The sequence below is a fragment of the Lissotriton vulgaris genome, chromosome 2_1, assembly GCF_964263255.1.
Source record: "Lissotriton vulgaris chromosome 2_1, aLisVul1.2, whole genome shotgun sequence".
Taxonomy (NCBI): domain Eukaryota; kingdom Metazoa; phylum Chordata; class Amphibia; order Caudata; family Salamandridae; genus Lissotriton; species Lissotriton vulgaris.
In genome coordinates, this window is record NC_141687.1 from 880697773 (window position 1) to 880710882 (window position 13110).

The window sequence follows — 13110 nt, forward strand, 5'->3', positions numbered from 1 at the left end:
TTGAGAAAATGTGTTTTTGACATTTTTTTAGGTTTGCAAGGGCTTCTGGGTAACAGAACCTGGTGGGAGGCAGTCATGTCACACCATCCTGGATTCCCCTGGGTGTTTAGTTTTCAAAAATGTATAGGTTTGCTAGGTTTCCCTAGGTACCGGCAGAGCTAGGGTTCAAAAACTACAGCTAGGCACTTTGCAAAAAAAGTGTCATTTTTCACTGCGAAAATCGGGTGTAACCAAGTTGAGTTTTGCCCCATTTCCTGTTGCAGGAACTAGGCCGACCCACATAAGTGAGGTACCGTTTTTCTCAGAAGACTTTGGGGAACGCGGGGTTGGTGGAAATGTGTGGATCCACGCAGATTCCAGAACTTTCCACCACAGAAATGTGGGGAAAATGTGTTTTTTGTCAGTTTTTTAGGTTTGCAAGGGATTCTGGGTAACAGAACCTAGTGGGAGGCAGTCAAGTCACCCCATCCTGGATTTCCCTTGGTGTCTAGTTTTTGAAAATGTATAGGTTTGCTTGGTTTCCCTAGGTGCCGGCAGAGCTAGGGTTAAAAAACTATAGCCAGGCACTTTGCCAAAAAAAGAGTAATTTTTCACTGCAAAATTGAGGTGTGACCACGTTGCGTTTTGCACCATTTCCTGTCGCAGGCACTAGGCCGACCCACACAAGTGGGGTACCATTTTTCTCAGAAAACTTTGGAGAAGGCGGGGTGGAAGAAAATATGTGGGTACACGCAGATTCCAGAACTTTCCACCTCAGAAATTTGGCAAAAATTTGTTTTTTTGACAATTGTTTAGGTTTGCAAGGGTTTCTGGGTAACAGAACCTGGTAGGAGGCATTAAAGTCATCCCATCCTGGATTTCCCTGGGTGTCTAGTTTTAAAAAATGTATAGGTTTGCTAGGTTTCCCTAGGTGCCGGCAGAGCTAGGGTTCAAAAACTAGAGCTAGGCACTTTGCCAAAAAAGGGTCATTTTTCACTGCGAAATTGAGGTGTGAACACGTTGCGTTTTCCACCATTTCCTGTCGCGAGCACTAGGCCGACCCACACAAGTGAGGTACCATTTTTCTAGTAAGACTTTGGGGCACGCGGGTGGCAGGAAATTTGTGGATCCCCGCAGATTCAAGTACTTTCCACCACAGAAATGTAGGAACATTTTGTTTTTTTGGACAATTGTTTAGGTTTGCAAAGGATTCTGGGTAACAGAACCTGGTAGGAGGCAGTCAAGTCACCCCAAACTGGATTCCTCTGGGTGTCTAGTTTTACAAAATGTTTAGGTTCGCTAGGTTTTCCTAGGTGCCGGCAGAGTTAGGGTACAAAAACTACAGCTAAGCACTTTGCCAAAAAAGGGTCATTTTTTACTGCGAAATCGAGGTGTGACCAAGTTGCGTTTTGCGCCGTTTCCTGTCGCTGGCACTAGGCCTACCCAAACAAGTAAGGTACTGTTTTTCTCGTAAGACTTTGGGGAAGGCAGGGTGGGTAGAAATGTGTGGATCCACGCGGATTCCAAAACTTTTCACCACAGAAATGTGGGGACAATGTGGCTTTTTTGACATTGTTTTAGGTTTGCAACGGATTCTTGGTAACAGAACATGGTAGCAGGCAGTCAAATCACCCCATCCTGGATTCCCCTGGGTGTCTAGTTTTAAAAAATGTATGGGTGTGCTAGGTTTCTCTAGGTGCCGGCAGAGCTAGGGTTCAAAAACGACAGCTACACACTTTGCAAAAAAAGGGTACATTTTCATTGTGAAAATGTGGTGTGTTCGCGTTGGGTTTTGAGCCCTTTCCGGTCGTGGAAACTGTGTCTACCCACACAAGTGAGGTACCATTTTTATCAGGAGACTTAGGGTATTTCAGATTTGTAAAGCAACTGTTATTACCTATTGAGTTGTGATGCATTTCTGCCTTCCAAATGAAAGACATTGTGTAAAAAAGAAGTCATTTTGAAAAATGACCAATAATTCGCATGCTAGTATGAGCATTCCCAATTTTGAAAATGTGAAAATATGTACTGTTTCTAAACTCTATAATTTGTACCCATTTCAGAAATACATAGGTGTCTTTCATACCAATTTTTCCATGTAAACATTTTCGCACAATATTGCTATACACCCGGTACATAATAAGAAGCCATTGAAAATTGCTACTCAGTTTTTTACTCTGGGTTCGTCTGCTTCTTGGTGTACCTACAAGTCCTATATATTCCCACAACCAGGAAGGTCCAGCATATGTAAAAGTATATTGCTTTCAAAGAGCTGTCATAATTACAAGAAGTTACAGGTGAAAACGTTGACACAAAAGGCTGTTTTTTTCAACTAATTTTCAAATTTTCCAATATTTAACTGTTAGTTTCTATACAGAAACATTGGTGGATCTACACAAATAACCCCTTTCTGAATTCAGAATTGTGTCTACGTTTCCAAAATGTACAGCTTTCCAGGATCCATTATTGCTTTCATACTCATTTTTACCATTAACTGGAAGGAGGTTAAAAGCACTAAAAATAGCAAAAATGGGCTATGTCCCAGAAAAATGCAAAAACTGTGTAAAAAATGTTGGTTCTATGACAACAGACTGGCATTCCCAAAAAGCTGGGAACATTGGGATTTCAGCCCCACAAACCCTTTTTTGATAACATTTGCAGGGAAAACCCCAGAGGCTTTCATTTGCAGCCTGTTTTCCCATTTTTCTGCAAAAAAACAAAAATGCTACTATATTTTGGCTACTTTCTGGGACCCCTCAAAGGGAATCCACAAACCCTGGGTACCTTTAGAATCCCCATGATGTTGGAAGAAAAGGACGCAAAATTGGCAAAGATACCTTATGTGGTGGTCAAGAAGTTACAGGGGCCTAAGCGTGCACTACCCCAAATAGCCAAAAAAGGCTTCGCACAGGAGGAAAAAAGGCCTGGCAGCGAAGGGGTTAATGTGAATTATATATTAAATTACAATTGAAAATACTAAACTACAGCTCATAAAATGCAAATACAACAGAATGCATCACATTTGTATTACACTGCAAATTCATTTAAATATATTAATTTAATCTATTAATATTACTTTTTAAACTGTAATGTAAACAAAATCACCCTAACTCACTAAAATGTTTTATTTAATTTTAATAAACTTGGTTTTAAATTAATTTTAAAAATGCTTAATTTTTTTTTAAATAAGTTGCAAAGGTTTTCTTTTTAAATTACTAATATTATGTGCAATTTTATAGAACTGATTTTATAGCTGTTGTGATGGGTTTTAATTTACCTGAGCAATAAATTATTTAACTACCTACTATATGATTAATAAGTAGTTAGAAATCGTAATCATAATAGTTAATGAATCAATAGTAACCATTATTTAAAGGTATTTATGTTTTATTGCTCCCTCACTTATTTTCTTGTCTCTGTGGAAGTGTGTGGCATTACCAGTGGTTGGCCATATGTGGTTCTTGACTTACTCAAAGTCTCGGTTGGAGTACATTTAAGTCTGTTTTGATAATATTAGGCAGTAATATATTTAGAAGTATATTTTGTGAATTCCAATGGTTTCACTCTTTTGTCGGTATATGTTTTATGTTAGCAGGTTCCTCACTAAACCCCTCCTTAATTTTACCTTAACCATACGCATTTTGCTGTAATTATTTCCCATTTTCTCCAGCGCAATACTCTTGCTTTCAGCAATTACAATAAAATCGTAATTCTACTTGTGCAAATATCTATGCTACCATTGCGGAGTTCTTTGTAGAGAAAAGAGAGGAAAGGCAGAGGTGGAGATCTCCAGCATTCTATTTGGGAATTGCATTTTGTAGCAAGTGAATAGTACCGCTTCAGGACTCCTTTATGTACTCCAAACGATTAGGGTGTTGGCACGTCATATAGATCTGTCATCAACCAAATTGGCCAATGGAAGGAACACAGAGGAGGAATGGGAGATGTTTGATCTGTCCTTTCATCTTTTTTGTTTGCCTCTAAATTGGACCAAGCAGTGGGTAAAAAAGTTAGGGATCATTTTAAATTCCCATGTTTTGCAGATTATATTCTGAAGTACATTTAGGACTTTCAAATTTCCTGAGGGCATGTGCTAGCCAATAGGTAAATGTCCCATGATAATAATTTCATGGGACTAACTCCGAGGTACTGAATTTAATAATGACCGGTGGCCATTATGACAACTGAAGACCACAGTCCCATTTTGATAGCCACTGGTCTTCTTCAATTATCTTGAGGACCAGGTGACCCCACATCACTTGGACCTGCAGGATCATTTGGCATCTATGCCCACCGAAGAGTTTACTGTGGTTGAAAATCTACTAGTATTGCTGATTTTCTACAGTAGTAAATTGAGTCTTCCAAACTGGTGAATTTTTGGGTGATCATCATCAGTTACATAAGGCACTCCCTGTAACTGCAAACACCCAGCCCTCAAAACAGATTTGCTCACAAGTAAATAACACAATAGGGATAAAATATCTAATTTCCATATACTGGGAATTTTTCCCTCATAGACGGTTATGTTTTCACACCTAACTCTCACTTTTGTGTACAATACAAAACCTTCCAGGCTCAAGTTGTGGTGATTAAGAGAGTCAGACAGTGGAAGCAGAAGGTTGCCTATAGTTTAATATCATCACAGCAGAGAATGTTTACCTAAAGCAAATGTATCCTTGTGGAAAATAGCAGTAATCGAGGGAGGACGATAGATTGAGTTAGATTCCACAAAGCAACAAGAAAACACATACAAAGTGACCCCAAATAGGTTCTGAGTAGCTGCATGAGCTGAAGTTTTAACTAAAGTGGTCCATAGCTCCATTTCTGACAAAATCCCAAAGTAAGACACATGTCAAGGGAATGACAGTCACACTACCACTGGTCCACATACTAACCAGGTCCTTACCCCTCTGCTGCAGCACAGAATGTATGAGGGGGTGTGGCGGTCTAGACATTGGACAAACGAGAGTGTAGGCAGGGGCAACAGGACCAACCCCCTTCCCTACTGTGTGACTGCTATCAATGGCTCGCCGGGACAGGGAGACATCGACTATTGCATGAAAAGTAATATGTGAACCCTGTAGAAGATAGTTTATGTTCTAGATCACCTAATGTTCCATTCCTCATTTTGGTTTAAAACGTGGCAATCAGACCAGGGGGAACGCAAATGCCAAGCAGCCGAAATGATAGAAAAGGCAAAATCAAGATATTGTCAAGACAAGAGGCATAAAAAAAAACAAAGGAAATGATGGACGGAGCGTTGACAATACAAGCACTCACCCCCAGTCAACTGATCTGGGTTTAATCCATCACAGTTCTTTAGCCCACTCTGCCACCCCAGTTCAGACATGGCCATATGCAAATCAGTCTGACCCTGTGCCTCATGGGAACATTCCAGCCCGAACTGCCAAGCCATGCCTTCCCTGGACCAGAAACAAGCTACCGAGGACCGTTACTGGCATTCCAGCCGTCTTCAGCCCGGCTTGCTTGAATTCAGTGGCAAAGTGAGCAAGGGACTCACGTCTGAGCATACCCTGCCAACTTATGGCGAACAAAGAAAAACCAAAGGAAATGAGGTTTTCCAAGACAAGAGGCATCGCCACCGCTACTGGTTCCAAACATACCGCCTCTCGGTTGGATGCAGCCTCCCGCTTTGAGGTGTAGGGTGTTGAAGGGCATTACTACAATGACCTAAAAGATCACAGCCAGTTCGATTTCTGCTCTAGTTGTAACACTCTAGAGACAAAGGGGTGGCATGGAGCTGGAAAGCTAGTACGGAGCTCGGGGAAGTTCCTATGTGTTGTTCCCAACTTTCCAATATGGGATAGCCTACAGGGGGTCGCCTATGACATCAGTCCAGCAGCAGCCACGAAACACCCATCATAGAGAGGTGTGGTCCGTCTCCCATGTGCACTACAGGTGTGGTCCGTCTCTGATGCACTACAGGTAATGGTAACATCTGCTATTTGCAGACCGTGCTTAGAAACCACACGTATGCTCGATTTAGCGCTATTTAAGGACATGTTATTGCTGGTTTTGAGGTATTCTTGAGCCACACCTATTGTCCGGTCCCGGTCAGCCAAGGATACCCGAAGTACAGTGAAAATAAACCCTGGTCACAGCTGTAGAAGTCTCGACAGGCTTTTTATGCCGCGCTCTTTGCTCCTGCTCCATTTTGTACGGTTCTGCCCAGTTTTCATTTGACCCCGGGCCTGTTCTCGCCAGCTCTCTTGTTTCCAGTGTTGAGCGGGCTACGCGTTCGCTCCTGGATTCATTTCTGCGTTCTGGCGACTCCTAAATTGGTAATGGCAGGCAGCAGCTTAAATTGCATGCCTTCCCAAAGCAGGCATTGCTATTTTCCGTGATGGCCATTTTCCATATCAGATTCATTTTCCGAGATGAGATCGAAGGCCTCTGGTTACACGACTTTTGCGCGTTTCCAGAAGTTTGTCGACCCTTTTCATTGCAAAAGAATTCAAGTTAGAAAAGTGTTAAGAATGTCACAAAAATCGGTTACGGTTCACGCGAAAACAAACTTGTGGCGCCTTTTATTTCTGAAAACGATACATGAGATTTGGAAAATATGTTATTTTGTCTGAGTAGTTGCAGAAAGCTAAAATTGTTTTGCTTTTATTAATGCGATTCCCCACGAAAATAAAAAATAAAGAGCTTTCTTCTGGCAGAAAGGTTTCAACTATCTATGCATTTCAAATAGGAGAAGAGTTCCCACCGCCCTTTTTCATTCATTACGGATTGACATGATATATTACATTACAAATAAACATGTGTCCTATTTTGATTAATTAGGGATTGTTTTGAAATGTTAGGGTACAAATCAATAAATTCGGTTGTCAAAGGCCTGTGGAATGTCTTATAGTATAGGGGATGGCATGCAAACTAAATATTCTAATTGGCACAAAAACAGGAACAAATTTGCATTTCTATACAATTGGAAAGACTTGTAAAAATGTTCACATCACGGAGCAACCTCTGAAGCCTCTTGCCCGGAAGTCTGGGTCTGAGATGACTAATTCTAGGTGGCATGTTATTTATTTTGAATTTCACCACCTGTTTGGAGGGAAGGATCTGCAAGGCAATGCTGAACTGTTCTTTCGTTCTGGAGAGGTTGGCATACTGCTTCAAGGCCAGAACAGCATTTTCCTCTTGCTTACCTTCACCATGGCATTAGGAGTATAGTAAGTCTGCAGCTGTAAGTTGTCTGTGGCTTACTTAAACTGGAGAAAATCTGAAATTCTGAGCTAGACCAAGAGTGTGAGAGTGAAAACGTGGAAACTTTAAACAGGTGGAAATGCAAAAAAGAAATTCACTGCAGGAAAATGAGAGTTCCATGGAAGGCGCCTTGGCAATGCAATGCAAAACAAAGAGTACACACAAAAAATAGTACATGAATCAGCTGGAAGGAATGCTGAGTAACAAAATCTCATACACACACCTGTCCCAAACCCAGCCTGTTACCTTACACATGTCAACCCAGCTTCCAGATCCGAGGCCGGAGAATGGCAAGGTAACAACAAAAACACATGGAAAGAATCTAGTCTGCATGCAGTGGTTGACTGGCACCCAATACCAACATCAACACGCACAGTAACACACTGACAACCTAGAAGGAATACACTTATCACCAAAGATATTCAGGGAAGTCATCACAGTGGAAACAATGTTTAATTGATGCACATACAGGACTCCTGGGTGACGTCAAGACTTTAGGTGATGCCTGTTGTACCCATGCGCCACCATTGCAGGAGAAAGGCAGAAAAGAGGGAGTCATGATGGGCATTTTGCCAAAAATGTCATCCCTAAGTGGCAGTGGTGCACACCATGCAACTGTTCATAGAAGATCACCCAGGAAAGATGTGGCACAGGAATTTCATGCTGTGGAATACTTTACATGTATGCTTTGGTGCACGGAGCTGCATGCATGTCCCTCTAGATGCTATGTTATGTTATGTGGATTTCTTAAGCGCATAGCTGCCTGTAGGCTTCCCAGTGCAGGCTAAGATATAGTATTGCTTCAGGACAAATGGAGAAATGAAGGGGGTTATTAATGTGGATATAGACATGCTTTTAGCCTTTTTCTGAACTAAGATTAGTAGTTTAGGCATCTTTATTCTATGGGAAGCGTGTTCCAAAGTTTGGGGATGAGAAATGAAAAGGACCTACCACCCCATCTGGCCTTGTGAATTCTAGGTACCTTCAAGAATCGACCTGTAGAGGATATTAAAGAACTACTGGGGGACTAGGGGGTCAAGAGTGCCCTTAAAATAGTGGTTCCTTTGGCGTTAAGTCCTCTAACCCCTTAACCGCAGCGTGAATTCTCACCGCAGTGCAGGAGAATTAATGAGCGAGCGGGGCTTTGACGTCCAACGGATGTGTGCCGCACTAGGGAGGTAGTGCTTGCGTCAGCCATTGGCCGATGCAAACTCCGAAGGGGTTACGTGTCAGAGTATTATAAATGTTATCCTTGCCTCAATGGGGAGCCAGTGCAGTGAAGCTGAGGCAAATTTTGAGATCTTGTACATGATTCTTGCTGCCACATTTTGGACAACCTTTTGAAGACATATTATGGGGTGCCTATGTACAGAGAGTTCCTGTACAATTCTTCTGGACACACTCGGCTTAATGTCAGGGATTTTACGGAGTGTTCTGAGGGTGTCAAATAAGTCGACACACATTATTTGGCCTGGGTATCCATGGGAATGGACTTGTCGAGCCACATCCCAAGACTTTTGAAAGGGGAGGAGGGGATGGGTGGATTGCCCAAACATTCTGGCCAGTCTATAGGTGGTTGGAGGGCAGGTCTGTTCCCCAGAGTCATCAGCTCAGTTTTTTCCCTGTTCAGTTTTAAGCAGTTTTAATCATCCACATGGACACTTTTTCCAGAGATGCAGCTGAGGGGACTGTGAGCCTTTCCCAGAGGCGAGGGCCAAGATCAATTGTGTGTCGTCGGCATATGATACTATTGACAGCCCAAACTCCTGATCCATTGTAAATTTGTTTAGCAACAGTAATGGCTAACACTTCATCAATGTGCAGGCTTTCTACAATCCAGGTACTGTATAGGGCATGTATATGCAAATTTCCCTGTTGCAACACATAACCCTCAGATGTTTGAGCGCTCAATGATTTCTGCAGATTTGCAGGTTTGCACAGTGCAGTGACATGTATTGGTTCAGTGAGTACAAGCACAACCACAAATGTACAGATGTGTAAACTGTGCATGATCTAGAAAACAACAATAGATTGTATGCTAATATTTCCTTCATGTCTACAGGGTTATCTAAGATCTATTGTTCATGATATAAAATATTGTGTGTCTATTATGTCCAGAGTACAGTAGGGCTAATCGAAAGACTATCATCTCCAAGAGAAAAGACACTGAATCTAATACATGCAAGCTCTGGTGAGTGGTGGCTAGGACCAGGCACTAGAAGCATATCGCTGGGTAAGGCAAGGGAAATAATATTTACCCTTGCAAAAGCCTGCCCTCTCGCGTATGGAATTTTAGAAAATGTCTTACACCTTGTTGTGCGCATCTCGCATTTCCATGAGGCTTTGTTTGAAAAATAAAAATATAATATTACAATTTCTCTGTTGCCGAGTGGGGCGTTGTTAAGATGAGGGCTTGTGGCAAAAAGCCCCAGTTGCTCCCTTCTTGTGGCGACCCGGCATAAAAGAGTCATTGCGTGAAAGTTTAGCAAATATGGGATGTGTACACAAGGCGCAAAGATAGCATAGGTCCTACAAGAGATTAGGGAACTTCAATTGAAGACAAGAAGCAGCATGTGCATAGAGCTAGAAGCAGATGTTTAACATGAGGTGATTGTAGAGGAAGATCAGAGTGAAACATTGATCTAGACATGTTGGTGAATGTTCAAGTCACAGCTAACAGAGAAAATCGAGACTGAATAGAGATTAAATGGAGAATCTGCAAAGACTAAGATGATAGAGACCGAACAATGCTTCATGGACAGACACAGTTGTCAAGGCATCAGTTATCATATGGAATAAAAACGGTGCTACTCAAATGACGATCCAGCCCGGAAAGGACAAGGAATTATCAGCACTTTGTTAAAAAATAGGCCTTTTACTCAGTCTTGTTTACGATGGATGGTGGTGTCCTCAGGCGAAGTCTGATTATATGAACCCCATTGCTGTAAAATAATCTTCTGGCCACATCCCCTTTTTAGGGTGAGAACTCTTTTGTCTTTTGTCTAGTCCCTTGCTCCACCCCTGGGTTTGGCAATAACATTAGGAATTGAGCTTCCTGGCCAGTGTAGGAACACTTAGTCCTGCAGGAACTCAGCTTTTAGCTCAGGGTAAATCACCCTATTTTTTTCAGCAGCGGCGGGGTCGTCTTTCTTTCTTCTAACAAGACCTTTACTAAGGTGAGTGGGTCCATAAAGACAATTTGAGCGGTCAAGCAGTCAGGTGCGGCCCGAGCAGGTAGGAGGAGCGTGGGGCCGGGTTGAGGGGGATTCGACAGACGACCATGAGGTAAAATTAAATGAATAATTAATTTTCCCTCATCATCGTCTGTCGAAATCCCCCTCTCCGCCCCCCCCCCCCCCAACCCGCTCTTACCTGCACGGGCCGCTGATGCAAGCAGTGACTCTTTTTTTAGGTACATATAAAGCAATCTCTCGCTGCCCTTAGTCTAATCTAAGTGCCCTATTACGTAAGTGTGATACACACAGACAGGAGCACTCTCACTGTAGAACGGCATACTGTAAGACATCATGGGTCTGCCTTAATGGGCAACAGCGTCTGCGGCAGCGGTAAAACAAAGATTAGGGAACCACAGACTTGAGCCAAACCGGGTCCCAGGATCACCATGAGGGTGCTGTTGGGCATCATACCGCCTCGAGGTGTCCTTCCTAATCATCAGGGAGAGAGAGTTCGCTGTGTCTCTAGTTAAGTTACTCCTGTTGCGGAAACTTTTGTAAATTGGAAAGCAGGTGCCTCTGATGGAAGAGTCATAAGCCTGTTAGCGGTATTCCCTCCAGGTACTGTCTTTTCTGCATCCTAGCAGAAGATGAACAGAGGGCCAAAATGAGTACCCTCTAAATGCCACTTTTCTAACTGAGATATTTTAGTTTGGCTTGCACATGCGTGCGCCTCCTCCTTCATGAATGGGAATGATGTGTATCCATACCCCTCACTCTCCCCGCCCCCTATGTGAAGGGTAAAATGCATGTGAAGCATATAATATGCAATTTACAAAAATATTGCAGATTCCCCGAGCTGCACAGTCCTTAGTCTTGTACAACCATGATCCTTCACAAAGACAATCAATGTCCCCGTCCCTGACCTTTAATGATGCACACTTCATTGGGACAGCCCAGTGACATGTCAAGTGTCAATCCTTCCCATGAGCGGGGATGCTCTTAAGGACCTGAACCGGGGAGGAAATGTAAGTCGTTCAAAAATGAGCACACAGGGCCTGAGGCATGTTCAATAACCCTTGTCCCATATCTGAGGTCAAAATACAGACATTTGAGAGCATCAACTCTTACAGTGCGTTTTTAGTAGATGCAGTTTGGTCCAGCAGCCCCTTCTGTGTTTACCTCCCAAGAGATCTATCAAAAATAAGAGGTGGCCTGACGCGTAGCCGGCTGCGATTGTAGACATGAGCATGGCCGAGACTATAGGTGACCTGGTAACCCAAGGCCATATGTGATGTTGCAGCCATAGTCATCCAGGGCATCGACCTGTTGCTGTCACAGCTCCCTGTACAGGGAAGTGACATACTTCATGCCCTCTGGGGTGCAGTGCTGGCCCAATCAGAGGCCACACACACCGCGCTGAATGCTGACATCATCAGCCCCACCCAGACCCACATACATCCCACAGTTCCTAGGGTCATCAATTCAATTAGTACCCACCACTCTAGATGAGGATGAAGTAGATGTCTTCCGGGTAGTGGATGTAGAAGATGTTGTTGCTCGAAGCAGCAGTAATTGAACAATGAGGAAGCTTGTACGACTTGGATAAAACATGGATGGAGATTGTTAAGTTTTCTTAATATTTTAGGGCCTATTACAATTTTTTCCCTTATATTCCTCTTGTATAGCCTCACCTCAGCACATGCCATATATTTCTTCTTTTGTCACTATTTCCTTTTTGTATTTACCCTTCCCAGCTCATGAATGTTCTTTTTCTCGCTTATGCACTTTCCCACATCCTACATCCTTCTTCTCATTGAATTGGTATGTTTTCATTACAGCTCAACATAACTTTGTGCCATTGTTGTTAAACCTTGCTCTCTATTCATACACATCGGTGCAGGCCCAATTTTTCAAGTCCATGTTGCGAATGTGCATAGCGAGTGAAAGGACAGGGTTGTCACGGGTCTACATTTGTGCAGGTCACACATTACATAGCTTTGATATTTGAATATGCCATTCGCACAGGCTCACACATTCAATAAACACCCCCTAAATGCGTTTTCTATACTTGTACTACATGCTGAGGCGGTAGGTATCTAGGAGAAAAGGTGTTTTACTCCAGCAGTAACAAGGGCTGTCATGGAAGATGCAGTTAGTTTGATAAAGGTAACTGTCCCTTTTGGGACCCCCCTCACACGTAGACCTGGGATAAAGGAATGCTCCCTTGCTTTTTTATGTGTGCTTTTTTTCCAGAATGCAGGCTGCAGTACCTTGGAATGGCCCAAGTAAAATATTTTCCAGTTGTGGCCAACAAATTAGATTAGATGTAGCTTAGTTCCTTTGGCACAGTCAGCACGTGACGCACATCTGTGCATACCCTCTGCCACTCAAGGCATTCCATCAAACTCACAGAAGGTGATGGGCGAATGCTTGATATCACTCTCACCACTGGCAATCACGCTATTGCCTACCATGCCACCTCAATTTGGACCCAACCTTATGCAAATCCGTCTTGGGTCAGCACCAACAGAAATTGTCCATCCCTAACTGCCATACCAATTATCTTACACATAAGAGAAGTTATAGAAGAGAAAAACGCAAATAAGTTACCAAATTCCTGCAAAGGTTATGTTCAATCTTTCTCTTATTTCCTGTTTGTCTGCTTTAAAATGCACCATCTCAGACATTCCATATTGCAGCACTGTTTTCCAACAGAATTTAAAGA